The sequence below is a fragment of the Rhipicephalus microplus genome, chromosome 2 (assembly GCF_043290135.1).
Source record: "Rhipicephalus microplus isolate Deutch F79 chromosome 2, USDA_Rmic, whole genome shotgun sequence".
In the NCBI taxonomy this organism is placed as follows: Eukaryota; Metazoa; Arthropoda; class Arachnida; order Ixodida; family Ixodidae; genus Rhipicephalus; species Rhipicephalus microplus.
The window spans coordinates 94,931,350-94,945,305 of record NC_134701.1 but is presented as its reverse complement, the minus strand read 5'-3'; positions in this window follow the sequence as shown (position 1 = coordinate 94,945,305).

The following is a 13,956-nucleotide window of genomic DNA, read 5'->3' as shown; positions in this document are numbered from 1 at the left end:
TAGTTGTATTCACTTACCCTCGGTATTTCTTGGCCTTGTATGGACACCGTCTGATCACAGGGATCATTGAATACCATCAATCCACACTTCGTTACACTGAATCCTAGTCCAAGAGCTTCACCTTCCCTTCCGCATATATTCGCCAGCTGCTGTATATCATCTCGACTGTCCGCAAATAAGACGATATCGTCCGCATAAAATAAACCTGGAAGCTTCTGCTCAATCATCATGCCGCCCTGTTTGTGTGACAGATTAAAACCAATGTTGCTACCTTCTAGCGCTTTTTCCATACTCACCATGTACAGCATGAATAACAGCGGGGACAAAGGACATCCCTGTCTCAGACCCCTGCTAACCTCAACGTTCTCTTTGCTACGCATTCCTTCCCACTCTATGCAAACTGTATTTTCTCGGTATATCTCCCTCAAAAGCTGTATACAGTCGTCGCCCATGCCCATTCCTTTCAATATATCCCACAAAATTTCCTGATTAACGTTGTCGTATGCCCCAGTGATGTCTAGAAAAGCCACGTACAAGGGCCTATTCTCTATTTTAGATATTTCTATACACTGAGTGAGAACAAACAGGTTATCGTCTAACCGCCTGTCGACTCGAAATCCGTTCTGAAGTTCTCCCAAAATATCGTTATGTTCGGCCCACGTTTCTATTTTCATTTTTACTGCTTGCATCGCCATCCTGTATAGTACCGATGTAATGGTTAGTGGTCTATACGAGCGAATCTTGTCCTTTTCTCCCTTGCCTTTATAGATTAAGTTCATTCTACTTTGTCGCCAACTGTCCGGTATTTGTCCGTCCTTTAAGCTTTTTTCTACTGCTTTTAACAATGCTTCTTTAGTGTTATGTCCTAGTTCGTTAATGAGGCTAACGGGAATCCCATCTAAACCCGCGGCAGTGCGCTTTGGAATTTTTTCTTCGGCCTTTTTCCAGTTGAAATTATCAAGTACTAGCTCTTCCTCTGTTGCTTTCTCCGCCACACTTTTACTCACCGGGGAGATCCCCTGGACGCTCTTTTGAAACGAATCGGCTGTTACCTTTTGGATGTAACCTAGCGCTTCGTACCCTTCCAATTGATTTCCTCCTTCATCTAGAATATGTTGTTGCGTTGTGACAGACTTCCTACCTAGCGCCTTTATGTGGCTCCAAAAAATCCTAGGCGCGGCCTCCTTTTTTTCGTGTATCTCTGTCATCCAGCGTTCACTTTCACCTTTAATTTTTGCCTCTACCAATTTCTGTACAAGGGATTTTTTTCTCTAAATATATTTCCCATATTTTTTTGACTTCGTCCTGCGGCCGCTTCTCCTTTTTTGCCTTTCTATGCTCCCGTGATGCTTCGCGTCGCTTCTCGATCGCCTCCCGGATTTCCTTGTTCCACCAACTTTTTGGCTTCCTTTTTCCTTTCCAGCAAACAGTTTTCTTCTCTTTCCCTATCTCCTTCGTCATTAGATGTAACAGCTCACTATACTCCCAGTCCTTGCCTGGTATTTCGCCTACTTCTTCCTCGACTCTTGCGGCTATATTTATTATTTGTTTGTCATTTAAATACGAGCTGCCAGACTTTGATTCCATGCTCATATTTTCAGTTTCGTATCCCATTTATAATGTTATTCGTTTATGATCACTACCCAAGCTGTTAATGCCTTCGTCGTCTATTCTCATTTCTGTCAGTTTGTGGTAAATTCCTTCAGTCATGAGACAATAATCAATACTTGATTGCTTGTTTCCGACTTCCCATGTGATCTGGCCGTCACATTTAGGCCCCGTGTTAACTATCTTCAGACTATGTTGCTCGCAAAGATCTAGTAATAACTTCCCATTGGTGTCTGAATATCCGTCAAGGTCATGTATGTGGGCATTCATGTCCCCTAGAAGGATGATTTCGGCCCCATTACCAAATTCCTTAATATCCGCACTCATGCAATCCACTATCTCCTGATTCTTTTCTCTGCAGTTATTCCCCATCCACAAGTAGGCTACCCCTAGCCACGTTTCCTTTCCACCTACTGTGCCCAGAACCCAGAGGTGCTCTGAACACGTCTGTTTCACTCTAACCCATTTGGCTCCGCGGTGAATTAGCATTCCTACACCCCCACCTTTCCTTTCCGATATGGTCCTGTTACACCCTTCCCAAACATAATTTTTAATATGTGGTGGCTCTTCCAAGTCTCTAAGGTGTGTTTCTGTAACCGCATACACGCCTATCTGTTCTTTGTTTAACTTCTCCTCAATCTCTAACCATTTTGCCTTCTTTCTGCCACCCTGCATGTTTATGTAACTAATTGCAACACGCGCCTTTTTCCTTTTTCTTTTACCTTTTTTCTGGTTTTTCGCAATTCTACCTGTCAAAGCGTCCTCCTGGTTGTTTTCCCTGTTACGAGCTACCCCGGACTCCGAAGGGCCCGTGAGCCCCCCAAAAAAGCTACTGCGCGTCCTGCCAGTCGCCAGCCCACCTCATGTCCAAGCCTCTTATCGAAATGAACCTTGTCTCTTTGGAATCCACCCCACCTGTGCACTTCCCTGTTTAAATCCACTACCTCGAAACCCTTCTCTCGACTAATTCGCCATATCTCTTTGTTTGCGTCGACAACCGCTCTTTGCAGGTTGACGTTGCGTACTGGTACTTCCGGTACTGTGCATACTACAATTTGCACCTGGGGGGACACGGTGCGCATGTCATCCACCCCTTTCGCCAAGGTCGTCGCTAGTCCTGACGATTCTTTTTTCAGGACGTCATTTAACCCTCCCGCAATTACAACGAGGTTACGATTGTTAGCTTTAGCTGCGAGTTGTTCACCCGCTTGACTCATTACTGTCCCCAGCGTTTGTCCTGGGAACGTCCCTATCGCAACTCTCTTGTTGCCTTTCACCCTTTCTTTGATTGCTGCTGCGCATCGGACTAAATTTGAGTCACCGGCGATGATGACCTGTTCAGACATTCCTTCTGAAACCTGCACCTGGCTGCTGACTAGGTGACTAGCGTGAGTCACGGCTGCTGGTTTGCTCCCACCCTCCCTCAAAACTACTTCCCGGTAGCTGGGCCCTGTGGCCAATGTATCTGCCTTTGTCATGCCTGTTTCCTTCATCTCTCCCGCACGGGGGGTCGTCGCCATAATGCTTCCGCCGTCACCTGCGTCTTCGTTCCCTTTCACGACCTTCGCTAGGCCCTTCTCGGCTGCCCGGAGCCTTTCTTCCATGGCTGACGTTTTCTCTCGCTCCTTCGCCAGTGCATTCTCCAGCTCTGCGATTTTCTCCATGAGCCCACTCTGGACCGCCATCATATTTTTCATTTTCTTCTCGAACTCGCACTGTCTACACTTGGCGTCATCTTCTGCTTTCTCCTCCGCACTAATTTCCACCTTCCACCCTACCCCGCACTCTGAACACTTTACGGTCTTTTTGACCATGGCTAGCTCAGTTTACCGATGCCCACGTGTTAGAAAACTGTACTATAATACACTGGTCTAAGCCAAAAAGAACCACAATAATAAATAAATACGCTACACTTCACAGCACCTGCGCATGCACGTGGTCGGTCTACGCGCAGGCTTCAGCCACGTGGTGGCTGGAGAAAAAAGACACAGTACAAAATACTAATAAAAAAAACGTACACCGTACTAGACCTAATCAAGCTTTACGCTAGCGCCTTACGTTCTCATAACGCTACATATAGAGGCAAGCTGGAAACATGCAAAAACACTTATCTGTAGCTGTCATTCCGGAGCTCTCCAAAAACACGTCCGACCTCTACCGCCGACCGCGCGCGTCCTATTCTCCATATAGAAGCACCGCCATCCAGCGGACATTTCAAGGACTAAACGGGAGGTGGCACATGCACACTTTCTTACGGCTTGCGCTTCGGGTTTACTTCCCACCTTTAACCCCCTCGAGTTCATGGTATATACTAGTTCACTGTATTCATGGCTATGCGACCCAACGTTCGCTAAACCTTTCTAAAACCAAGGAGGTTACACCCAGCTATTATGACGCAGCAACCCTTTCTTGTCAGATCTTGCTCAATGTACATGTCAATAGCTGCTATTCGACATCGCAGCGTGCGCGTTACCTAAAGGCCGAATGCTCCTGTCTCTCATTCCCCCTTAGCAGCCATTAACATGTGCATTGAGCACTATCTTTTATTGTTCAACAACGCACAGAAGAAATATCTCACCAGAACCACCTTGGAGGTCAAAATCGTAAGGACCGCTATTTCGGGTATGAGTCACTTGTGGTTACGTACAACGAGGGACGCACAAGCCACGCCATAAGGAGCTTCGCCCCTAAAACTGTACCTCTAAATAACACGTTTTTTTTTTAACGCAAGAGCGTTAAAGAGCTTTTTTCACGGAATATCCGGCACCGCCATGGGTGTTGACATGGGCTTGGTTGGGTGAAAAATCATCGTCTTGTCCGCCACCTAAAAATTCACAAGATGAAAATAAAACCAATGTTAAAACATTCTGTGTTCAAGTGAGGATCGAACCCAAACAAAGTCGTCTTCTTTCTCTTCCCACACTTCACTTTTTTTCACAAATAGTGACACTTCGTATCGTTTCTCCTCTTTTAGACGAAACCCTCTGGGAAAGTCATTTTTGTGGTTTTTGTGTAAGCGGCTTCAGATGGGCAACATACGTCACCTCTGTCTTGCATGAACGTTGGCCACTAGTGGTCATACGTGCGATTTCATAGTTTACACTACTCAGACGATGGAGGATCACGAATGGACTGGCAGAGTGTGCGAGTAGCTTTTGGCTCTAGTGACGTCTGCGTATTGAAGTCCACGCCCACACTAGATCATCGGGAACATAGGTTACATGCCAGTGTTGACTGTCGTAGCGAGTTTGGGAGGAATTTCGCGCTGCCAATGTTGGTAAGCATGCACGCCTACAGGCCTCTTCTGCACGACACCTACTAGTCTCCGGAACTGCCAAGTTGTCATGGATGACAAGAGGAAAGATACTGTCTAGCATATGTCGAGGTGAACGGGCGAAGATCAGATAGTAAAGGTTGCATCCTGTCGTTTCGTGTGTCGTATAGTTCACGGCGTACATCACGAATGGTGATACATACTTTATCACAGTTGTGGTTGGAGGCGACGTACACTGACAGCACGTTGACGAACGCTCGTTTTGTGCGCTCGATCAGGTCATTAGTTTGTGGATGATGCGCAATTGAGTGTAGAGCTAAAAATAAAGTAATGATTTCGTAGAGACACAATATTTCTGAAATTGCTGTGGAAAAAAACACTATATGAATGCCATGTGTAGGAGAAGTTTTCTTAACGCATCGTATATTGCGTGGCCAAACATGGAATCGCGCTAGGCGTGAAAAGATGTGAATTGGGCAACGATGCGAATGGGTTTTTTAAAAGCGCTCCCAATATTACGAAGCATCAGCAGCAGTAGAACCACCAACAATGTGAGCATATACGTAGGTTCACGTGTTCACCTACAGACGCAATGTGGGCCCTTCGCTAATTCGTAAAAGGAATAGTTACTGCGTAGTGGGCACTCAACAACTACACTTGTAATTTGTTCAATGATATTTTGAAAAGACACAGTCATCCGTTTCCTTACGGTATGTTTGAGGCATGAATCGAAAGCCAAATCAGGCTAGCTGTTCTGAAAGCGTTGCGCATGAGGTGCTATTACGCTACGTGATCTACTCTTGAAGTTGAATCTGAAGCGTCCTTCAATACTTTGTTGTTGTTTTGAGCACGGGTTTCGTGGACCCCCAAAAAAAGACTTAGAGGACGCCCTGACGTGCGCGGACCCCGATTCAGAACCCCTGGCGCACGTGGTGGGGCAGCTACAGAGTATAGGTTCAGTCTTAAGACCCAGCATCGCCATTGGTAACCTATAGAGCGTGAGTTATCGAACTTACCCGCATTCATAGTGTATACTATCTAGGTTACCCCTGCGTTACTACTGCTTTCGAGTCCGCCTCGGTAGGTCAGTGGAAAGGGCGCTCAACTGCTGATTCGAAGGTCACTGGTTTGATCCAGGCCGTGGCGATCGCATTTCGATGGAGGCGAAATGGAAGAGGCCAATGCATTCAGCAATTTCAGTGCACGTTAAAGAACACCAGATGATCATAATTTCCGGAGCTCTCCACTACGGCGTCTCTCAAAATGAGATCAAGTTTTCGAAACGTAAAACCCCACGTATTATTATTAACACTTATTTCGAGTATATAACAGCAATAATCTGTGCTCACAGAGAAAAAATCTGATAACGGGGCATCAAGCGAATGTACCTATGGGAGATTCACTTGGCGCCGCATAGCACGCATGCAAAAAAAATGATGATTTATTCGATGTGCTCCATTGTTTGTCGCTGTTTGTGTACTTATATTACTTAAATATCTGTTCAATGAAACGGAGTATTAGTCGACGTGCGCAGTTCAGCGAGTTTTCTGCGCTTGCTCATCGTCGACAGATCTCGCATATCCCGCGCTTAGCGCTGCCGTGATATCGTTAAAAAATTGGAACGGTGTACACACGAGAATGCATGTGATTTACAGCTACAATTTGGTTAAAAGATCGTGTAAAAGAAACGCCAGGCCTGCGCGCAACACGCAGCCCACTCGCAGCGAAAGCAGGAGGAGCAGTCTTTCTAGAGACCATTGAAAATTCTCTTTGCTAAACTAGACAGATTTAGTTTAGCGTCCACCACAGCTCTGGGGACGCAGGCATACATAGCAAATGGCTGGCAAGCTACGTACGCCGGGCTGCGGTGGTCACTAACTAAATCTGTCCACTAATACAAGTGACCAAAAAAAATGGCAGCATATCCACGGAGTGAATGATGGATAGTGGGGCGAAGCGTCCGTCCATCCATTCGTTCTTGCTTCCGTCCATCCATGCGTGCGTCTGTGTGGCCACCCGCGCGTCCATCCGCCCGTCCGTGCGTGCGTCTGTTCGTGCGTCCGCCCGTTCATCTGTGCGTCCGTCCCTGCTTTCATCCATGCATCCGCCCCTGCGTCCGTCCATGCGTCAATTCGTCCGTGCAGCCATCCGTGCGTCCGTCTATGCATCTGTCTGTGCGTCCGTTCGTCCACCTATTAAACACTCCAAGTACCACCATCTCGCATCTTTTCATTATATATTCCTCATATAGAAGCACCGCCATCCAGCGGACATACCAAGGACTGAACGAGAGGAGGCACACGCACACTTTCTGACGGCTTGCCCTTCGTGTCTACTTCCCACCTTTAATCACCTCGAGTTCAAGGTATATGCTAGTTCACTGTATTCATGGCACTGCGGCCCAACGCTCGCTAGACCTTTCTAATACCTAGGAGGTTACGCCCAGCGAGTGTAACGTAGCAACCCTTTCTTGTCTTCTGTGCGCTGTTGAACAATGAAAGAAAAATTCGCAGCATGCGCATTACCTAAAAGTTGAATGCTCCTGTCTCTCATTCCCCCTTAGCATTCATCGGCATGAGCATTGAGCACTATCTTTTATTGTTCAACAAAGCACATAAATCTCTCACTGGCACTATCTTGGAGGTCAAAATGTGATACTTGTTACACCCTACTACGACGGCCACGAGGGACGAACGGGTGCCGCTTTAAGGAGCTTCACGTCGGCTGCTGACTCCGGTTTGCAAGTGCTAAGGACGTCCCTGATCGTTCTACGTCAGGGGCGTCCGTCAGTACGAGTCATGGTGCCCGTCGCGTATTGGACGCCTTCGAAGGCGCTTGTCTTCGACGTTGTTGCCCTACGGGGACTAGTGCCGAGATCGTCGTTGATGCGACGGCCTCAATAGTCGGCCTCTCAGAGGTATACTGCGTACAGCATCAGGGAGCTCGAAACTTCCAAGTGACCGTGAAGAGCATGGCCTCCATGTCTCTAATCGTCAGTGCTGGCTGCCTGGTGATTGGCGGCGAGCGTGTTCAAGTTGGTCCCGTTGGCCCACAAGTGACCAACGTCGCCTGCCTGTTCCAGCCATCGTTCGTCTCAAACGAAGCTTTCGTCCAAGCGTTATCCCCATATGGCAAGGTGCTCACAGTCACCAGTGGTTTGATGAGCAGGCGACGCGGCTCACTCACTGGAACGCGGTATGTTCGAATGGAGATGAACGTCGCTAATCCTGTGCCGAACTACCTGCGCATCTCCGGTCACCGTGCTACGTTTGACTAACGCGGTCTCCAGCGTGTATGTCGAAGATGCGGCTCAGGGGACCATCTACGAGCCCAGTGCAGAACACCGTATTGTGGTCACTGTGGTGTGCACGGTCACGTTAGTGAAGGATGTGACCACCCGTGTCGATGCTGCTGGGACGGCCACCCAACTGTGGTTTGCCCTGTCCGCCGCTCTTACTCAGACGCTGCCGCTGGTGCCTTTCCACCTCTGACACCAGCAACGGAACCAACTACCGATTCGGGGGACGCAGAGGAGGTCACCGACGCTGTGCTGGCCTCACCCCTACAAGTTCCTTCAAACAAAGCGCACAACAAAAGTGCGATTTTCGATGCGACGCTTGGCACGTCGGCCTCCCCGATGGTGCAGGAACCGTGCGCTTCGAAAGACGCAACGCACTGCCCTGAAAACGGCGTCGGCGTCTCTTCTCTGACGCCACTTGATATTCAGCGCACAAATGACCCCAGTTCTCAGGCTGCTGCTGTTGAAGTTGACCCTACGAGCCCTGTTATTTCGGAAAACAGTGGCGAAAATACCCCAGACTCTTCTGTTGCGGCCACTCCGACCATTTCGACATCGCGTCGTACACGTAAAAAATCGCCCACACAAAGGATGCCTACGCCGGCCTGCCCAGACGTGGACAGTGCTGCCAGCATCAAGGATGTGGATCCAAGCTTGCCGGCAGCTCAGTCCCTACCTCCTCAGGACATGTCTTCGGAAGACGGCTTCAGCCTGGGATTGGATAGTAGCATCGGACTGTCTAGCCTTGCCGATTTTGACGTCGAAATAGGAGCTCCACGTGAAACAAGGCGAGGGCACACTTCCAGCTCTTGCTCCGATGAACGCAGTGATGGCCGTGGTAAATCCCAACGGTCCAAAACACCTCGACCCTCTTATGAAGGGCCGAAAAGTGCGTTGTAATTTGGTTGAGAAAGTGTCCCCTGGACACTTTTCAGGACACCGTCTAGAACTATGCGTCCAGGTTAGTTTTTACTTTTTATTATGGCTACTACACTGCATATTATTTCATTGAACGTTCAGGGTTTTCGCAGTTTGGTAAAGCAAGCTGAAGTGATTAGTGTCGCCCGCGCTGCAAATTGTGATGTTTTGTGCCTCCAGGAAACAAAGTTCTTCTCGCTATCCGACGTGCTTGCTTTTAAACGAAAGTTCAACATAGAATGTTATTTCTCTTTTGCTACATCTCGTTTTACGGGAGTAGGTATTAATTTTAATCGAGCTCTATTACGGGATCATTATGCTTTTTACGATGGCGTGGGCAGGGTTTTGGCTTTAGACTGTAGCCACTTTTCTTTCAGATTAAGGATACTGTGTGTCTATGGGCCAGCGCAAACTGGACAGTCTAATGACTTTTTTAGAGACCTGGATGTGTTTTTTTTTGATGGTCGTGATGTCATTCTGATTGGCGACTTCAACTGCGTTCTAAATACGCGAACTGATGTACAAGGTCCTGGCTGGGGCCGGTCTGCTTGGAATTCACGCGAGCTGCATCGCCTTGTCCACCCCTTTTCATTACTAGACGCGCACAATGTAGTGCACGGAAATACCTTTGTTTGGACATGGCGACGGGGACGATCCTCCAGCAGGTTCGACCGGGCTTATATCCCACGAGCGTTAGAGGCGTTTGTCTCCGATTTATGCGTTCCGTCCTTCCCACCTCCTCCTGTGTACGTATCTGATCATCGGTCTTGAAGCTCGAAGTTCCATTTTCTTTTACGGAAAAGCCATGGCGTCTTGATGTTCGCGTCCTGCAGGACGCGCGCTCAAGATCAGTTTTGTCACGCGCATTACGTGTGTCGCTCACGGCGTCTGGTCCTGAAGATTGGGATGCGCTTAAAACACAGTGGCGCCTGCGCTGCGCAGTAGAGGGGCGTTCGCTTCGTCGACACGTTTCTGAAGAGCTTGCTGATACTGCGATGAAGTTACGCATTGCTTTGCGCGCCCAGACGCCTTCTCCTCTGATGCGAGCGTGGCAGCGTGAACTGCGTGAACGCTTTCAACGCTTAACTGCTGCTTCGTCCCTGGCGGCAGCAGCATGGCGCTGTAGACACAACCCATGTGCACATCCCGAGGTGCTGCGCTACGCGAGACATTCGTTTTTTGGGCAATCAGAGCCATCTGTCTCTATGACAGCGCACATACCACCTGCGCAGCGGCTTCCTACGCGTGAGCGATCTGTTTTCTTGGCGCATTTTGAAGCAATGTCATGTTCGGCCATGCGGACTAACTGTGATGAAACACCGCCAATGCTTAGAAGTTTGCCCCGTATTCCTCAAGAAGCTGCGGATTGCCTGCACATCCCTCCGTCGGCTGAAGAGGTAAAGCCGGCACTGAAATCTATGAAACGTGGAACGGCCCCTGGGCCAGGCGGTTTTCCTGTTGAGTTTTGCTTGACATTTTGGAATGAGATTGGTGCTACCTTTACCACGGTTATCTGACGACGCTACGAGAACGGTGTCTTTCCATCCAGTTTTCGAGAGGAACGCATTGTGCTTATTCCAAAGGGCGATGCTTCCTCAGTTAATCCTGAAGATTGGAGACCTATCACGCTCCTCAACGTTGACTATAACATATTCGCGGCGTTAGCCGTTCAACGTTTGAGGGGTCTGTTGAACACCCTGGTAGGTCATCACCAGACTTCATCAGTGCTTGGACGAGAAATGCACAGCTTGTCATTTACCACATGGGATAACATAGCCTATACTCTGTCGCGATCTGCGCGTGGTATCCTTGTGTCTTTGGACCAGTAAAAAGCGTTTGACCGACTAGAGCACGCGTATATCCTTAATGTGCTCACAGCCTTCGGCTTTTCTCCTTCGTTTGTGGAAATGATTAAAAATACGTACACTGGTATGAAAAGCACACTAGTTCTAGATGGCTGGGAAAGTGACGCCTTTTCCATAACACGTGGGGTTCGTCAGGGATGTCCATTTACTCCTGTGCTATTTGTCCACAGCCTTGAGCCATACTTGCGTGCTCTTGACGCGGATTCACGTGTCCGGAGTCTTGCGCTTCCTGGTAGTGGTGTCGTGAAAGTCACAGCTTTCCCTGATTATATTACCTTGTACCTTTCAGATGAAGATAGCTTTTCACGCAGCCTGCGTGTATTTTCCCAGTATGGCGACATTTCAGGTGCAGCGTTGAACATCTCCAAATCTCGGTATTTCTTCATTGGCTCTCCAAACTCCAGGCTTAGCGCCGGTTTTCCCATTCAGCCGGCCGCGTCCCTTCGTATTTTAGGTATTTTATACAACCACTATGGATTTTTCGAATCTGTTTGGTTAAACGCTCTCAAAGAAGTAAGATTGAAAATTCAGGATGCTTGGTATTTTGGTTTCCTGCTTCTTGAGCGGAGCTACCTAGCTCAGACTGTATTTTGCGGTCGCATTTGGTACCTTTCTCACGTCGTGCAACCACCTTTTACGTATCGCGCAATCACTGCAGTCTGCTTTGTGTTCCCTTTTTTTGGTCAGGCGGCACTGAGTTGGTCTCTCGCGCGGCACTGGGACAGCAGCGTTCTCAAGGAGGCTTTGCTTTCCCTTCAGTGTCCATACGCTGTCGGCTGCTGGCACTGCGCTTTTTTTTTGCGCCTAGTGCAAGGGGAGGAATCTCCCGCACGAACGCTTGCATATTACTTTCTGGGTACTCACCTTCGGCATTTGATGCCTAATGTGCAACTTAACAGGGGGCCGCAGTCAACAACACTTCCACGTAAAGTTGTAACGCGTAAGCACCTAGGTAGCTAGTAGCTGATTCTAAAAAAAAAAGACTTGAAAACCGCAAGGAGAGGTGGTGAGAGAGAGAGAGAGAGAGAGATTAATGAAAGAGGAAGAGACAAAAAGGACGCTATTTTCTGCCTCCCGTCGCGGGGGCACGGCTCAGCGCCTTTAGGGATCGGGGAAGGGGAAGTAAAGATGATAGGAAGAAGAGAGGAAGGAAAGAAAAAGTGAATGTCATGGCAAGAGAACGTCTTGTCAGTACAGTCAGTAGTGCGAGTGAAAAGAGTCCGTCTATAAGGCGGCGAGGTCCGCGCAAGCACAGAACTCGAGGAAGGCTCGAAGGGCTTTCGTCTTCGAGCGCGCGGGAAAAAGTATGTCTTCCATTGTTTCGGCAGGTAGTCCAAGCAGACGATAGCGGCTTACCAGTGCGCAACGCTCAGTGGCCAGGTCAGGGCAGGAGCAAACAATATGCTGCAGCGTTTCGTCATCACCGCACCTTCGGCACGCTGGCGATGAAGAGCGACCCGCGGAATACATGCGTGCCGCAGGCCAGACGCTGCCAGTACGCAGGCGAAGCAACAACCGCCGCTCGCATCTGTCCAGGCCGGTCTCCGGAAGGGATGGTGGAGGTTTGCCGCTTGCCACCCGTGTGTCAGGGTGGGCCGTTGGTAAGAGCTTCCGCAGTCGCTGCCGTGAGTAATCCGACTGGGTTACCGCCTTAGTGACTGGCGTGTCGCAGTGGTGTGCTGCCTTAGCGGCGGCGTCAGCCTCCTCGTTGCCAGCTATTCCAACGTGCGAGGGAAGCCAGTGGAGGGACAGGCGCACACCACTCTCTTTGATGGCGGTCAGTTTTGCGTGCAGCAACGCCACAGTTATGCCTGCTTGGTCTGGTTGGAGCAGCGCTTGTAGGGCTGGTCGGGAGTCGCACAGAATCGCCACAGGCAACTGGGGTAACGTGGCAGCAAGGTGGTCGGCTGCCAAGTGAAGGCCGGCCAATTCAGCTGCAGTGGAGCTGGCGTGAAAGGGAAGTCGGCAGCGGATGGTTGTCCCAGTCGATGGTATGACGCAGGCAGCCGCGGCCGAATGGGGGCTGTCCCGAACGGACCCGTCCGTGAATACCAGGAGCTGCCCCTTAAGTCTTTCATGAAGTTTCGCCACGGCTGCCTGATGGAGCTCGCATGCCGGTGTGCGCCTTTTTCTGAGGTTGTCCAGAGTTAATTGTACGTCCAGAGGCTGCTGGTGTGGTGGAGGGGGTTGGATTGGACTGGGGGGATCGGGGACCAGCTCTTCATAGAGAGCGCAGATCTGTGCCATCCGTGACGCTGGTCGGCTCCGCAGTCTCCGAAGGAGGGCAGCGCCCCCGAGGGCCCTGTGAAGGCGATCCACGTGATGCAGCGCCTGTCGTAGCATCAAGAGTGACAGAGGCCAGGTCTGGGCCTCCGCCAGGGTTGCAGCTATGGGTGACTGACGGGGAAGTCCCATGAAGCGCCGAATTGCCATGCGATGTTGCCGCTCCAGTTGCTCCTTGCGGTGTGGCGCTAGCTGCACCAAGGGCAGTGCATAAGTTTGCGCTGTCGTTGCAGCCCCTTCGTAGAGTCTTAGAGCCAGCCGTGAGGTGCACCCTTGGCCCCTGCTGAGCAGTTTGCTTACGGCAGTCTCGACCCTGGTGGCCTTGAGGACGGCGAGCTTAACGGCTGGTATCCAGGTAAGGCGGTGGTCGATCCTTAGCCCCAGGTACGTCACTGCATCGCTCCACGGGATAGGTCGGTCACCTAGCACAAGCCTTCGGACGGCCCTCCGCGCAGTGGCTCTGGGGTGAACCAGCAGTGCCTCCGTCTTCGTGGGCGAAACGTTCAGTCCGATTGCCTTGAAGAAAGAGACGACGGCATCCAAGGAGCGCTGCAGGGAACGCCTTATGGCCGTGAAGTTTTGCCTAGGCCCCTTAACCCACAGTGCCACATCGTCTGCGTACAAGGAGCACTGCGTGGGGTAACGCTTGTCTGCGGGCATCGCGGTCGGCAGCCCCGCTAGCACCAGGTTGAACAGAAAGGGGCTCAGGA